The sequence below is a fragment of the Nothobranchius furzeri genome, chromosome 1 (assembly GCF_043380555.1).
Source record: "Nothobranchius furzeri strain GRZ-AD chromosome 1, NfurGRZ-RIMD1, whole genome shotgun sequence".
NCBI lineage: Eukaryota > Metazoa > Chordata > Actinopteri > Cyprinodontiformes > Nothobranchiidae > Nothobranchius > Nothobranchius furzeri.
The window spans coordinates 21,898,230-21,915,522 of NC_091741.1; positions in this window are offsets into that span (position 1 = coordinate 21,898,230).

Consider the following 17,293-nt stretch of genomic DNA (forward strand, 5'->3'; position numbering starts at 1 on the left):
GGACCTTGTTTTCACACAAATGAACCCAGAATGATGTGAAATTGTGCTTCGTGCAACATAATTCTGGGTGCCATTTAAAAACCATAAGTGCTAATGACTCCAATCCTTTTTGGGGTAACGGGGGCTGCTAATTGGAGTACTCTAAAATAAACCTGATCTCTCTAGGACATTCAGAAGCCAAGTTATAAGCCCACAAATGTGTAACTGGACTACTTCTTTAAATTGACACCAGATCCGGTGACCTTTGGGACATGGTTTGACCCCCTTAGGAAAGGGCTATCATCATGAAACGTTCTGATCACTTACAACTCAATAGATTCTACCTTCCTGTAACGTTTCAGCCTGATTGGACCTTGTTTTCACACAAGTGAACCCAGAATGATGTGAAATTGTGCTTCGTGCAACATAATTCTGGGTGCCATTTAAAAACCATAAGTGCTAATGACTCCATTCCTTTTTGGGGTAACGGGGGCTGTTAATTGGAGTACTGTAAAACAAACCTGACCTCTCTAGGATATTCAGAAGCCAAGTTATAAGCCCACAAAGGTGTAACTGGACTACTTCTTTAAAGTGACACCAGGCCCAGTGACCTTTGGGACATAGTTTGACCCCCTATAGGAATGTGTGATCATCATGAAACGTTCAGATCACTTACAACTCAATAGATTCTACCTTCTTGTAACGTTTCAGCCTGATTGGACGTTGTTTTCACACAAATGCACCCAGAATGATTTGAAATTGTGCTTTGTGCAACATAATTCTGGGTGCCATTTACAAACCATAAGTGCTAATGACTCCATTCCCTTTTGTTGTTGTAGGGGCTGTTGATTGGAGTACACGAAAACAAACCTGATCTCTCTAGGACATTCAGAAGCCAAGTTATAAGCCCACAAATGTGTAACTGGACTACTTCTTTAAATTGACACCAGATCCGGTGACCTCTGGGACATGGTTTGACCCCCTTAGGAAAGTGCTATCATCATGAAACGTTCAGATCACTTACAACTCAAAAGATTCTACCTTCCTGTAACGTTTCAGCCTGATTGGACCTTGTTTTCACACAAATGAACCCAGAATGATGTGAAATTGTGCTTCGTGCAACATAATTCTGGGTGCCATTTACAAACCATAAGTGCTAATGACTCCATTCCATTTTGGGGTTGTAGGGGCTGTTGATTGGAGTACACTAAAACAAACCTGATCTCTCTAGGACATTCAGAAGCCAAGTTATAAGCCCACAAATGTGTAACTGGACTACTTTAAATTGACACCAGATCCGGTGACCTCTGGGACATGGTTTGACCCCCTTAGGAAAGTGCTATCATCATGAAACGTTCAGATCACTTACAACTCAATAGATTCTACCTTCCTGTAACATTTCAGCCTGATTGGACCTTGTTTTCACACAAATGAACCCAGAATGATGTGAAATTGTGTTGTGCAACATAATTCTGGGTGCCATTTAAAAACCATAAGTGCTAATGACTCCATTCCTCTTTGGGGTAATGGGGGCTGTTAATTGGAGTACTCTAAAACAAACCTGACCTCTCTAGGGTATTCAGAAGCCAAGTTATAAGCCCACAAAGGTGTAACTGGACTACTTCTTTAAAGTGACACCAGGCCCGGTGACCTTTGGGACATGGTTTTACCCCCTATAAAAATGTGCGATCATCATCAAACGTGCAGATCACTTACAACTCAATAGATTCTACCTTCTTGTAACGTTTCAGCCTGATTGGACCTTGTTTTCACACAAATGAACCCAGAATAATGTGAAATTGTGCTTCGTGCAACATAATTCTGGGTGCCATTTCCAAACCATAAGTGCTAATGACTCCATTCCTTTTTGTGGTTGTAGGGGCTGTTGATTGGAGTACATTAAAACAAACCTGATCTCTCTTGGACATTCAGAAGCCAAGTTATAAGCCCACAAATGTGTAACTGGACTACTTCTTTAAATTGACACCAGATCCGTTGACCTTTGGGACATGGTTTTACCCCCTATAAAAATGTGCGATCATCATCAAACGTGCAGATCACTTACAACTCAATAGATTCTACCTTCCTGTAACTTTTCAGCCTGACTGGACCTTGTTTTCACACAAATGAACCCAGAATGATGTGAAATTGTGCTTCGTGCAACATAATTCTGGGTGCCATTTAAAAACCATAAGTGCTAATGACTCCATTCCTTTTTGTGGTTGTAGGGGCTGTTGATTGGAGGACTCTGAAACAAACCTGATCTCTCTAGGACATTCAGAAGCCAAGTAATAAGCCCACAAATGTGTAACTGGACTACTTATTTAAATTGACACCAGATCCGGTGACCTTTGGGACATGGTTTGACCCCCTTAGGAAAGTGCTATCATCATGAAACGTTCAGATCACTTACAACTGAATAGATTCTACCTTCTTGTAACGTTTCAGCCTGATTGGACCTTGTTTTCACACAAATGGACCCAGAATGATGTGAAATTGTGCTTTGTGCAACATGATTCTGGGTGCCATTTACAAACCATAAGTGCTAATGACTCCATTCCTTTTTGTGGTTGTAGGGGCTGTTGATTGGAGTACACTAAAACAAACCTGATCTCTCTAGGACATTCAGAAGCCAAGTTATAAGCCCACAAATGTGTAACTGGACTACTTCTTTAAATTGACACCAGATCCGGTGACCTTTGGGACATGGTTTGACCCCCTTAGGAAATTGCTATCATCATGAAACGTTCAGATCACTTACAACTCAATAGATTCTACCTTCTTGTAATGTTTAAGCCTGATTGGACCTTGTTTTCACACAAATGGACCCAGAATGATGTGAAATTGTGCTTCGTGCAACATAATTCTGGGTGCCATTTAAAAACCATAACTGCTAATGACTCCATTCCTTTTTGAGGTAATAGGGGCTGTTAATTGGAGTACTCTAAAACAAACCGGATCTCTCTAGGACATTCAGAAACCAAGTTATAAGCCCACAAATGTGTAACTGGACTACTTCTTTAAATTGACACCAGACCTGGTGACCTTTGGGACATGGTTTGACCCCCTTAGGAAAGTGCTATCATCATGAAACATTCAGATCACTTACAACTCAATAGATTCTACCTTCCTGTAACGTTTCAGCCTGATTGGACCTTGTTTTCACACAAATGAACCCAGAACGATGTGAAATTGTGCTTCGTGCAACATAATTCTGGGTGCCATTTAAAAACCATAAGTGCTAATGACTCCATTCCTTTTTGTGGTTGTAGAGGCTGTTGATTGGAGTACACTAAAACAAACCTGATCTCTCTAGAAAATTAAGAAGCCAAGTTATAAGCGCACAAATGTGTAACTGGACTACTTCTTTAAATTGACACCAGATCCGGTGACCTCTGGGACATGGTTTGACCCCCTTAGGAAAGTGCTATCATCATGAAACGTTCAGATCACTTACAACTCAATAGAGTCTACCTTCCTGTAACGTTTCAGCCTGATTGGACCTTGTTTTCACACAAATGAACCCAGAATGATGTGAAATTGTGCTTTGTGCAACATAATTCTGGGTGCCATTTAAAAACCATAAGTGCTAATGACTCCATTCCTTTTTGGGGTAATGAGCGCTGTTGATTGGAGTACTCTAAAACAAACCTGACCTCTCTAGGATATTCAGAAGCCAAGTTATAAGCCCACAAATGTGTAACTGGACTACTTCTTTAAATTGACACCAGATCCGGTGACCTTTGGGACATGGTTTGACCCCCTTAGGAAAGTGCTATCATCATGAAACGTTCAGATCAGTTACAACTCAATAGATTCTTCCTTCCTGTAATGTGTCAGCCTGATTGGACCTTGTTTTCACACAAATGAACCCAGAATGATGTGAAATTGTGCTTCGTGCAACAGAATTCTGGGTGCCATTTACAAACCATAAGTGCTAATGAATCCATTCCTTTTTGTGGTTGTAGGGGCTGTTGATTGGAGTACATTAAAACAAACCTGATCTCTCTAGGACATTCAGAAGCCATGTTATAAGCCCACAAATGTGTAACTGGACTACTTCTTTAAATTGACACCAGATCCAGTGACCTCTGGGACATGGTTTGACCCCCTTAGGAAAGTGCTATCATCATGAAACGTTCAGATCACTTACAACTCAATAGATTCTACCTTCCTGTAACGTTTAAGCCTGATTGGACCTTGTTTTCACACAAATGGACCCAGAATGATGTGAAATTGTGCTTCGTGCAACATAATTCTGGGTGCCATTTAAAAACCATAACTGCTAATGACTCCATTCCTTTTTGAGGTAATAGGGGCTGTTAATTGGAGTACTCTAAAACAAACCGGATCTCTCTAGGACATTCAGAAACCAAGTTATAAGCCCACAAATGTGTAACTGGACTACTTATTTAAATTGACACCAGATCCGGTGACCTTTGGGACATGGTTTGACCCCCTTAGGAAAGTGCTATCATCATGAAACGTTCAGATCACTTACAACTGAATAGATTCTATCTTCTTGTAACGTTTCAGCCTGATTGGACCTTGTTTTCACACAAATGGACCCAGAATGATGTGAAATTGTGCTTCGTGCAACATGATTCTGGGTGCCATTTACAAACCATAAGTGCTAATGACTCCATTCCTTTTTGTGGTTGTAGGGGCTGTTGATTGGAGTACACTAAAAGAAACCTGATCTCTCTAGGACATTCAGAAGCCAAGTTATAAGCCCACAAATGTGTAACTGGACTACTTTTTTAAATTGACACCAGATCCGGTGACCTTTGAGACATGGTTTGACCCCCTTAGGAAATTGCTATCATCATGAAACGTTCAGATCACTTACAACTCAATAGATTCTACCTTCTTGTAATGTTTAAGCCTGATTGGACCTTGTTTTCACACAAATGGACCCAGAATGATGTGAAATTGTGCTTCGTGCAACATAATTCTGGGTGCCATTTAAAAACCATAACTGCTAATGAATCCATTCCTGTTTGTGGTTGTAGGGGCTGTTGATTGGAGTACATTAAAACAAACCTGATCTCTCTAGGACATTCAGAAGCCATGTTATAAGCCCACAAATGTGTAACTGGACTACTTCTTTAAATTGACACCAGATCCGGTGACCTTTGGGACATGGTTTGACCCCCTTAGGAAAGGGCTATCATGATGAAACGTTCAGATCACTTACAACTCAATAGATTCTACCTTCCTGTAACGTTTCAGCCTGATTGGACCTTGTTTTCACACAAATGAACCCAGAATGATGTGAAATTGTGCTTTGTGCAACATAATTCTGGGTGCCATTTACAAACCATAAGTGCTAATGACTCCATTCCTTTTTGTGGTTGTAGGGGCAGTTGATTGGAGTACATTAAAACAAACCTGATCTCTCTTGGACATTCAGAAGCCAAGTTATAAGCCCACAAATGTGTAACTGGACTACTTCTTTAAATTGACACCAGATCCGGTGACCTCTGGGACATGGTTTGACCCCCTTAGGAAAGTGCTATCATCATGAAACGTTTAGATCACTTACAACTCAATAGATTCTACCTTCCTGTAACGTTTCAGCCTGATTGGACCTTGTTTTCACACAAATGAACACAGAATGATGTGAAATTGTGTTGTGCAACATAATTCTGGGTGCCATTTAAAAACCATAAGTGCTAATGACTCCATTCCTTTTTGGGGTAATGGGGGCTATTAATTGGAGTACTCTAAAACAAACCTTATCTCTCTAGGACATTCAGAAGCCAAGTTATAAGCCAACAAATGTGTAACTGGACTACTTCTTTAAATTGACACCAGATCCGGTGACCTTTGGGACATGGTTTGACCCCCTTAGGAAAGTGCTATCATCATGAAACGTTCAGATCACTTACAACTCAATAGATTCTACCTTCCTGTAATGTTTCAGCCTGATTGGTCCTTGTTTTCACACAAATGAACCCAGAATGATGTGAAATTGTGCTTCGTGCAACATATTTCTGGGTGCCATTTAAAAACCATAAGCACTAATGACTCCATTCATTTTGGGGGTAATGGGGGCTGTTAATTGGAGTACTCTAAAACAAACCTGACCTCTCTAGGGTATTCAGAAGCCAAGTTATAAGCCCACAAAGGTGTAACTGGACTACTTCTTTAAAATGACACCAGGCCCGGTGACCTTTGGGACATGGTTTTACCCCCTATAAAAATGTGCGATCATCATCAAACGTGCAGATCACTTACAACTCAATAGATTCTACCTTCTTGTAACGTTTCAGCCTGATTGGACCTTGTTTTCACACAAATGAACCCAGAATAATGTGAAATTGTGCTTCGTGCAACATAATTCTGGGTGCCATTTCCAAACCATAAGTGCTAATGACTCCATTCCTTTTTGTGGTTGTAGGGGCTGTTGATTGGAGTACATTAAAACAAACCTGATCTCTCTTGGACATTCAGAAGCCAAGTTATAAGCCCACAAATGTGTAACTGGACTACTTCTTTAAATTGACACCAGATCCGTTGACCTCTGGGACATGGTTTGACCCCCTTAGGAAAGTGCTATCATCATGAAACGTTCAGATCACTTACAACTCAATAGATTCTACCTTCTTGTAATGTTTAAGCCTGATTGGACCTTGTTTTCACACAAATGGACCCAGAATGATGTGAAATTGTGCTTCGTGCAACATAATTCTGGGTGCCATTTAAAAACCATAACTGCTAATGAATCCATTCCTGTTTGTGGTTGTAGGGGCTGTTGATTGGAGTACATTAAAACAAACCTGATCTCTCTAGGACATTCAGAAGCCATGTTATAAGCCCACAAATGTGTAACTGGACTACTTCTTTAAATTGACACCAGATCCGGTGACCTTTGGGACATGGTTTGACCCCCTTAGGAAAGGGCTATCATGATGAAACGTTCAGATCACTTACAACTCAATAGATTCTACCTTCCTGTAACGTTTCAGCCTGATTGGACCTTGTTTTCACACAAATGAACCCAGAATGATGTGAAATTGTGCTTTGTGCAACATAATTCTGGGTGCCATTTACAAACCATAAGTGCTAATGACTCCATTCCTTTTTGTGGTTGTAGGGGCAGTTGATTGGAGTACATTAAAACAAACCTGATCTCTCTTGGACATTCAGAAGCCAAGTTATAAGCCCACAAATGTGTAACTGGACTACTTCTTTAAATTGACACCAGATCCGGTGACCTCTGGGACATGGTTTGACCCCCTTAGGAAAGTGCTATCATCATGAAACGTTTAGATCACTTACAACTCAATAGATTCTACCTTCCTGTAACGTTTCAGCCTGATTGGACCTTGTTTTCACACAAATGAACACAGAATGATGTGAAATTGTGTTGTGCAACATAATTCTGGGTGCCATTTAAAAACCATAAGTGCTAATGACTCCATTCCTTTTTGGGGTAATGGGGGCTATTAATTGGAGTACTCTAAAACAAACCTTATCTCTCTAGGACATTCAGAAGCCAAGTTATAAGCCAACAAATGTGTAACTGGACTACTTCTTTAAATTGACACCAGATCCGGTGACCTTTGGGACATGGTTTGACCCCCTTAGGAAAGTGCTATCATCATGAAACGTTCAGATCACTTACAACTCAATAGATTCTACCTTCCTGTAATGTTTCAGCCTGATTGGTCCTTGTTTTCACACAAATGAACCCAGAATGATGTGAAATTGTGCTTCGTGCAACATATTTCTGGGTGCCATTTAAAAACCATAAGCACTAATGACTCCATTCATTTTGGGGGTAATGGGGGCTGTTAATTGGAGTACTCTAAAACAAACCTGACCTCTCTAGGGTATTCAGAAGCCAAGTTATAAGCCCACAAAGGTGTAACTGGACTACTTCTTTAAAATGACACCAGGCCCGGTGACCTTTGGGACATGGTTTTACCCCCTATAAAAATGTGCGATCATCATCAAACGTGCAGATCACTTACAACTCAATAGATTCTACCTTCTTGTAACGTTTCAGCCTGATTGGACCTTGTTTTCACACAAATGAACCCAGAATAATGTGAAATTGTGCTTCGTGCAACATAATTCTGGGTGCCATTTCCAAACCATAAGTGCTAATGACTCCATTCCTTTTTGTGGTTGTAGGGGCTGTTGATTGGAGTACATTAAAACAAACCTGATCTCTCTTGGACATTCAGAAGCCAAGTTATAAGCCCACAAATGTGTAACTGGACTACTTCTTTAAATTGACACCAGATCCGTTGACCTCTGGGACATGGTTTGACCCCCTTAGGAAAGTGCTATCATCATGAAACGTTCAGATCACTTACAACTCAATAGATTCTACCTTCCTGTAACGTTTCAGCCTGACTGGACCTTGTTTTCACACAAATGAACCCAGCATGATGTGAAATTGTGCTTTGTGCAACATAATTCTGGGTGCCATTTAAAAACCATAAGTGCTAATGACTCCATTCCTTTTTGTGGTTGTAGGGGCTGTTTATTGGAGGACTCTGAAACAAACCTTATCTCTCTAGGACATTCAGAAGCCAAGTTATAAGCCAACAAATGTGTAACTGGACTACTTCTTTAAATTGACACCAGATCCGGTGACCTTTGGGACATGGTTTGACCCCCTTAGGAAAGTGCTATCATCATGAAACGTTCAGATCACTTACAACTCAATAGATTGTACCTTCCTGTAATGTTTCAGCCTGATTGGTCCTTGTTTTCACACAAATGAACCCAGAATGATGTGAAATTGTGCTTCGTGCAACATATTTCTGGGTGCCATTTAAAAACCATAAGCACTAATGACTCCATTCAATTTGGGGGTAATGGGGGCTGTTAATTGGAGTACTCTAAAACAAACCTGACCTCTCTAGGGTATTCAGAAGCCAAGTTATAAGCCCACAAAGGTGTAACTGGACTACTTCTTTAAAATGACACCAGGCCCGGTGACCTTTGGGACATGGTTTTACCCCCTATAAAAATGTGCGATCATCATCAAACGTGCAGATCACTTACAACTCAATAGATTCTACCTTCTTGTAACGTTTCAGCCTGATTGGACCTTGTTTTCACACAAATGAACCCAGAATAATGTGAAATTGTGCTTCGTGCAACATAATTCTGGGTGCCATTTCCAAACCATAAGTGCTAATGACTCCATTCCTTTTTGTGGTTGTAGGGGCTGTTGATTGGAGTACATTAAAACAAACCTGATCTCTCTTGGACATTCAGAAGCCAAGTTATAAGCCCACAAATGTGTAACTGGACTACTTCTTTAAATTGACACCAGATCCTTTGACCTCTGGGACATGGTTTGACCCCCTTAGGAAAGTGCTATCATCATGAAACGTTCAGATCACTTACAACTCAATAGATTCTACCTTCCTGTAACGTTTCAGCCTGACTGGACCTTGTTTTCACACAAATGAACCCAGCATGATGTGAAATTGTGCTTCGTGCAACATAATTCTGGGTGCCATTTAAAAACCATAAGTGCTAATGACTCCATTCCTTTTTGTGGTTGTAGGGGCTGTTTATTGGAGGACTCTGAAACAAACCTGATCTCTCTAGGACATTCAGAAGCCAAGTAATAAGCCCACAAATGTGTAACTAGACTACTTATTTAAATTGACACCAGATCCTGTGACCTTTGGGACATGGTTTGACCCCCTTAGGAAAGTGCTATCATCATAAAACGATCAGATCACTTACAACTGAATAGATTCTACCTTCTTGTAACGTTTCAGCCTGATTGGACCTTGTTTTCACACAAATGGACCCAGAATGATGTGAAATTGTGCTTCGTGCAACATGATTCTGGGTGCCTTTTACAAACCATAAGTGCTAATGACTCCATTCCTTTTTGTGGTTGTAGGGGCTGTTGATTGGAGTACACTAAAACAAACCTGATCTCTCTAGGACATTCAGAAGCCAAGTTATAAGCCCACAAATGTGTAACTGGACTACTTCTTTAAATTGACACCAGATCCGGTGACCTTTGGGACATGGTTTGACCCCCTTAGGAAATTGCTATCATCATGAAACGTTCAGATCACTTACAACTCAATAGATTCTACCTTCTTGTAATGTTTAAGCCTGATTGGACCTTGTTTTCACACAAATGGACCCAGAATGATGTGAAATTGTGCTTCGTGCAACATAATTCTGGGTGCCATTTAAAAACCATAACTGCTAATGACTCCATTCCTTTTTGAGGTTGTAGAGGCTGTTGATTGGAGTACACTAAAACAAACCTGATCTCTCTAGAAAATTCAGAAGCCAAGTTATAAGCGCACAAATGTGTAACTGGACTACTTCTTTAAAGTGACACCAGATCCGGTGACCTTTGGGACATGGTTTGACCCCCTTAGGAAAGGGCTATCATCATGAAACGTTCAGATCACTTACAACTCAATAGATTCTACCTTCCTGTAACGTTTCAGCCTGATTGGACCTTGTTTTCACACAAATGAACCCAGAATGATGTGAAATTGTGCTTCGTGCAACATAATTCTGGGTGCCATTTACAAACCATAAGTGCTAATGAATCCATTCCTTTTTGTGGTTGTAGGGGCTGTTGATTGGAGTACATTAAAACAAACCTGATCTCTCTAGGACATTCAGAAGCCATGTTATAAGCCCACAAATGTGTAACTGGACTACTTCTTTAAAATGACACCAGACCTGGTGACCTTTGGGACATGGTTTGACCCCCTTAGGAAAGTGCTATCATCATGAAAAGTTCAGATCACTTACAACTCAATAGATTCTACCTTCCTGTAACGTTTCAGCCTGATTGGACCTTGTTTTCACACAAATGAACCCAGAACGATGTGAAATTGTGCTTCGTGCAACATAATTCTGGGTGCCATTTAAAAACCATAAGTGCTAATGACTCCATTCCTTTTTGTGGTTGTAGAGGCTGTTGATTGGAGTACACTAAAACAAACCTGATCTCTCTAGAAAATTCAGAAGCCAAGTTATAAGCGCACAAATGTGTAACTGGACTACTTCTTTAAAGTGACACCAGATCCGGTGACCTTTGGGACATGGTTTGACCCCCTTAGGAAAGGGCTATCATCATGAAACGTTTAGATCACTTACAACTCAATAGATTCTACCTTCCTGTAACGTTTCAGCCTGATTGGACCTTGTTTTCACACAAATGAACCCAGAATGATGTGAAATTGTGCTTCGTGCAACATAATTCTGGGTGCCATTTAAAAACCATAAGTGCTAATGACTCCATTCCTTTTTGTGGTTGTAGGGGCTGTTGATTGGAGTACTCTGAAACAAACCTGATCTCTTTAGGGCATTCAGAAGCCAAGTAATAAGCCCACAAATGTGTAACTGGACTACTTAATTAAATTGACACCAGATCCGGGGAACTTTGGGACATGGTTTGACCCCCTTAGGAAAGGGCTATCATCATGAAGCGTTCAGATCACTTACAACTGAATAGATTCTACCTTCTTGTAACGTTTCAGCCTGATTGGACCTTGTTTTCACACAAATGGACCTAGAATGATGTGAAATTGTGCTTCGTGCAAAATGATTCTGGGTGCCATTTACAAACCATAAGTGCTAATGACTCCATTCCTTTTTGTGGTTGTAGGGGCTGTTGATTGGAGTACACTAAAACAAACCTGATCTCTCTAGGACATTCAAAGGCCAAGTTATAAGCCCACAAATGTGTAACTGGAGTACTTCTTTAAATTGACACCAGATCCGGTGACCTTTGGGACATGGTTTGACCCCCTTAGGAAAGTGCTATCATCATGAAACATTCAGATCACTTACAACTCAATAGATTCTACCTTCCTGTAATGTGTCAGCCTGATTGGACCTTGTTTTCACACAAATGAACCCAGAATGATGTGAAATTGTGCTTCGTGCAACATAATTCTGGGTGCCATTTACAAACCATGAGTGCTAATGACTCCATTCCTTTTTGTGGTTGTAGGGGCTGTTGATTGGAGTACATTAAAACAAACCTGATCTCTCTAGGACATTCAGAAGCCAAGTTATAAGCCCACAAATGTGTAACTGGAGTACTTCTTTAAAGTGACACCAGATCCGGTGACCTTTGGGACATGGTTTGACCCCCTTAGGAAAGTGCTATCATCATGAAACGTTCAGATCACTTACAACTCAATAGATTCGACCTTCCTGTAACGTTTCAGCCTGATTGGACCTTGTTTTCACACAAATGAACCCAGAATGATGTGAAATTGTGCTTCGTGCAACATAATTCTGGGTGCCATTTAAAAACCATAAGTGCTAATGACTCCATTCCTTTTTGGGGTAATGGGGGCTGTTGATTGGAGTACTCTAAAACAAACCTGACCTCTCTAGGATATTCAGAAGCCAAGTTATAAGCCCACAAATGTGTAACTGGACTACTTCTTTAAATTGACACCAGATCCGGTGACCTTTGGGACATGGTTTGACCCCCTTAGGAAAGTGCTATCATCATGAAACGTTCAGATCACTTACAACTCAATAGATTCGACCTTCCTGTAATGTGTCAGCCTGATTGGACCTTGTTTTCACACAAATGAACCCAGAATGATGTGAAATTGTGCTTCGTGCAACATAATTCTGGGTGCCATTTAAAAACCATAAGTGCTAATGACTCCATTCCTTTTGGGTTAATGAGGGCTGTTAATTGGAGTACTCTAAAACAAACCTGACCTCTCTAGGATATTCAGAAGCCAAGTTATAAGCCCACAAAGGTGTAACTGGACTACTTCTTTATAGTGACACCAGGCCCGGTGACCTTTGGGACATGGATTGACCCCCTATAGGAATGTGCGATCATCATGAAACGTTCAGATCACTTACAACTCAATAGATTCTACCTTCTTGTAACGTTCAAGCCTGATTGGACCTTGTTTTCACACAAATGGACCCAGAATGATGTGAAATTGTGCATCGTGCAACATGATTCTGGGTGCCATTTACAAACCATAAGTGATAATGACTCCATTCCTTTTTGTGGCTGTAGGGGCTGTTGATTGGAGTATACTAAAACAAACCTGATCTCTCTAGGATATTCAGAAGCCAAGTTATAAGCCCACAAAGGTGTAACTTGACTACTTCTTTAAAGTGACACCAGGCCCGGTGACCTTTGCGACATGGTTTGACCCCCTATAGGAATGTGTGATCATCATGAAACATTCAGATCACTTACAACTCAATAGATTCTACCTTCTTGTAACGTTTCAGCCTGATTGGACCTTGTTTTCACACAAATGAACCCAGAATGATGTGAAATTGTGCTTTGTGCAACATAATTCTGGGTGCCATTTACAAACCATAAGTGTTAAAGCCTCTATTCCTTTTTGTGGTTGTAGGGCCTGTTGACTGGAGTACACTAAAACAAACCTGATCTCTCTAGGACATTAAGAAGCCAAGTTATAAGCCCACAAATGTGTAACTGGACTACTTCTTTAAATTGACACCGATCCGGTGACCTTTGGGACATGGTTTTACCCCCTTAGGAAAGTGCTATCATCATGAAACGTTCAGATCACTTACAACTCAATAGATTCTACCTTCCTGTAACGTTTCAGCTTGATTGGACCTTGTTTTCACACAAATGAACCCAGAATGATGTGAAATTGTGCTTCGTGCAACATAATTCTGGTTGCCATTTAAAAACCATCAGTGCTAAAGACTCCATTCCTTTTTGGGTTAATGGGGGCTGTTAATTGGAGTACTCTAAATTAAACCTGACCTCTCTAGGATATTCAGAAGCCAAGTTATAAGCCCACAAAGGTGAAACTGGACTACTTCTTTAAAGTGACACCAGGCCCGGTGACCTTTGGGACATGGTTTGACCCCCTATAGGAATGTGCGATCATCATGAAACGTTCAGATCACTTACAACTCAATAGATTCTACCTTCTTGTAACGTTTCAGCCTGATTGGACCTTGTTTTCACACAAATGAACCCAGAATGATGTGAAATTGTGCTTTGTGCAACATAATTCTGGGTGCCATTTACAAACCATAAGTGCTAATGACTCCATTCCTTTTTGTTGTTGTAGGGGCTGTTGATTGGAGTACACTAAAACAAACCTGACCTCTCTAGGACATTCACAGGCCAAGTTATAAGCCCACAAAGGTGTAACTGGACTACTTCTTTAAAGTGACACCAGGCCCGGTGACCTTTGGGACATGGTTTGACCCCCTATAGGAATGTGCGATCATCATGAAACGTTCAGATCACTTACAACTCAATAGATTCTACCTTCTTGTAACGTTTCAGCCTGATTGGACCTTGTTTTCACACAAATGGACCCAGAATGATGTGAAATTGTGCTTCGTGCAACATAATTCTGGGTGCCATTTAAAAACCATAAGTGCTAATGACTCCATTCCTTTTTGGGGTAATTGGGGCTGTTAATTGGAGTACTCTAAAACAAACCTGACCTCTCAAGGGATATTCAAAAGCCAAGTTATAAGCCCACAAAGGTGTAACTGGACTACTTCTTTAAAGTGACACCAGGCCCGGTGACCTTTGGGACATGGTTTGACCCCCTATAGGAATGTGCGATCATCATGAAACGTTCAGATCACTTACAACTCAATAGATTCTACCTTCTTGTAACGTTTCAGCCTGAATGGACCTTGTTGTCACACAAATGGACCCAGAATGATGTGAAATTGTGCTTCGTGCAACATAATTCTGGGTGCCATTTACAAACCATAAGTGCTAATGACTCCATTCCATTTTGTGGTTGTAGGGGCTGTTGATTGGAGTACTCTGAAACAAACCTGACCTATCTAGGATATTCAGAAGCCAAGTTATAAGCCCACAAATGTGTAACTGGACTACTTCTTTAAATTAACACCAGATCCGGTGACCTTTGGGACATGGTTTGACCCCCTTAGGAAAGTGCTATCATCATGAAACGTTCGGATAACTTACAACTCAATAGATTCTACCTTACTGTAACGTTTCAGCCTGATTGGACCTTGTTTTCACACAAATGGACCCAGAATGATGTGAAATTGTGCTTTGTGCAACATATTTCTGGGTGCCATTTAAAACCATAAGTGCTAATGACTCCATTCCTTTTTGTGGTTGTAGGGGCTGTTGATTGGAGTACACTAAAACAAACCTGATCTCTCTAGGACATTCAGAAGCCAAGTTATAAGCCCACAAATGTGTAACTGGACTACTTCTTTTAATTGACACCAGATCCGGTTACCTTTGGGACATGGTTTGACCCCCTTAGGAAAGTGTTATCATCATGAAACGTTCAGATCACTTACAACTCAATAGATTCTACCTTCCTGTAACGTTTCAGCTAGATTGGACAGTATTTTCACACAAATGAACCCAGAATGATGTGAAATTGTGCTTCGTGCAACATAATTCTGGGTGCCATTTAAAAACCATAAGTGCTAATGACTCCATTCCTTTTTGGGGTAATTGCGGTTGTTAATTGGAGTACTCTAAAACAAACCTGACCTCTCTAGGATATTCAAAAGCCAAGTTATAAACCCACAAAGGTGTAACTGGACTACTTCTTTAAAGTGACACCAGGCCCGGTGACCTTTGGTACATGGTTTGACCCCCTATAGGAATGTGCGATCATCATGAAACGTTCAGATCACTTACAACTCAATAGATTCTACCTTCTTGTAACGTTTCAGCCTGATTGGACCTTGTTTTCACACAAATGGACCCTGAATGATGTGAAATTGTGCTTCGTGCATTATAATTCTGGGTGCCATTTACAAACCATAAGTGCTAATGACTCCATTCCTTTTTGGGGTAATGGGGGCTGTTAATTGGAGTACTCTAAAACATACCTGACCTATCTAGGATATTCAGAAGCCAAGTTATAAGCCCACAAATGTGTAACTGGACTACTTATTTAAATTGACACCAGATCCGGTGACTTTTGGGACATGGTTTGACCCCCTTAAGAAATTGCTATCATCATGAAACGTTCAGATCACTTACAACTCAATAGATTCTACCTTCCTGTAACGTTTCAGCCTGATTGGACCTTGTTTTCACACAAATGAACCCAGAATGATGTGAAATTGTGCTTCGTTCAACATAATTCTGGGTGCCATTTAAAAACCATAAGTGCTAATGACTCCATTCCTTTTTGGGGTAATGGGGGCTGTTAATTGGAGTACTCTAAAATAAACCTGACCTCTCTAGGATATTCAGAAGCCAAGTTATAAGCCCACAAATGTGTAACTGGACTACTTATTTAAATTGACACCAGATCCGGTGACCTTTGACACATGGTTTGACCCCCTTAGGAAAGTGCTGTCATCATGAAACGTTCAGATCACTTACAACTCATAAGATTCTACCTTCCTGTAACGTTTCAGCCTGATTTGACCTTGTTTTCACACAAATGAACCCAGAATGATGTGAAATTGTGCTTCATGCAACATAATTCTGGGTGCCATTTAAAAACCATAAGTGCTAATGACTCCATTCCTTTTTGGGGTAATGGGGGCTGTTAATTGGAGTACTCTAAAGTAAACCTGACCTCTCTAGGATATTCAGAAGCCAAGTTATAAGCCCACAAAGGTGTAACTGGACTACTTCTTTAAAGTGACACCAGGCCCGATGACATTTGGGACATGGTTTGACCCCCTATAGGAATGTGCGATCATCATGAAACGTTCAGATCACTTACAACTCAATAGATTCTACCTTCTTGTAACGTTTCAGCCTGATTGGACCTTGTTTTCACACAAATGGACCCAGAATGATGTGAAATTGTGCTTCGTGCAACATAATTCTGGGTGCCATTTACAAACCATAAGTGCTAATGACTCCATTCTATTTTGTGGTTGTAGGGGCTGTTGATTGGAGTACACTAAAACAAACCTGATCTCTCTAGGACATTCAGAAGCCAAGTTATAAGCCCACAAATGTGTAACTGGACTACTTATTTAAATTGACACCAGATCCGGTGACCTCTGGGACATGGTTTGACCCCCTTAGGAAAGTGCTATCATCATGAAATGTTCAGATCACTTACAACTCAATAGATTCTACCTTCTTGTAACGTTTCAGCCTGATTGGACCTTGTTTTCACACAAATGGACCCAGAATGATGTGAAATTTTGCTTCGTGCAACATAATTCTGGGTGCCATTTACAAACCATAAGTGCCAATAACTCCATTCTTTTTTGTGGTTGTAGGGGCTGTTGATTGGAGTACACTAAAACAAACCTGACCTCTCTAGGACATTCAGAAGCCAAGTTAAAAGCCCACAAAAGTGTAACTGGAATACTTCTTTAAAGTGACACCAGGCCCGGT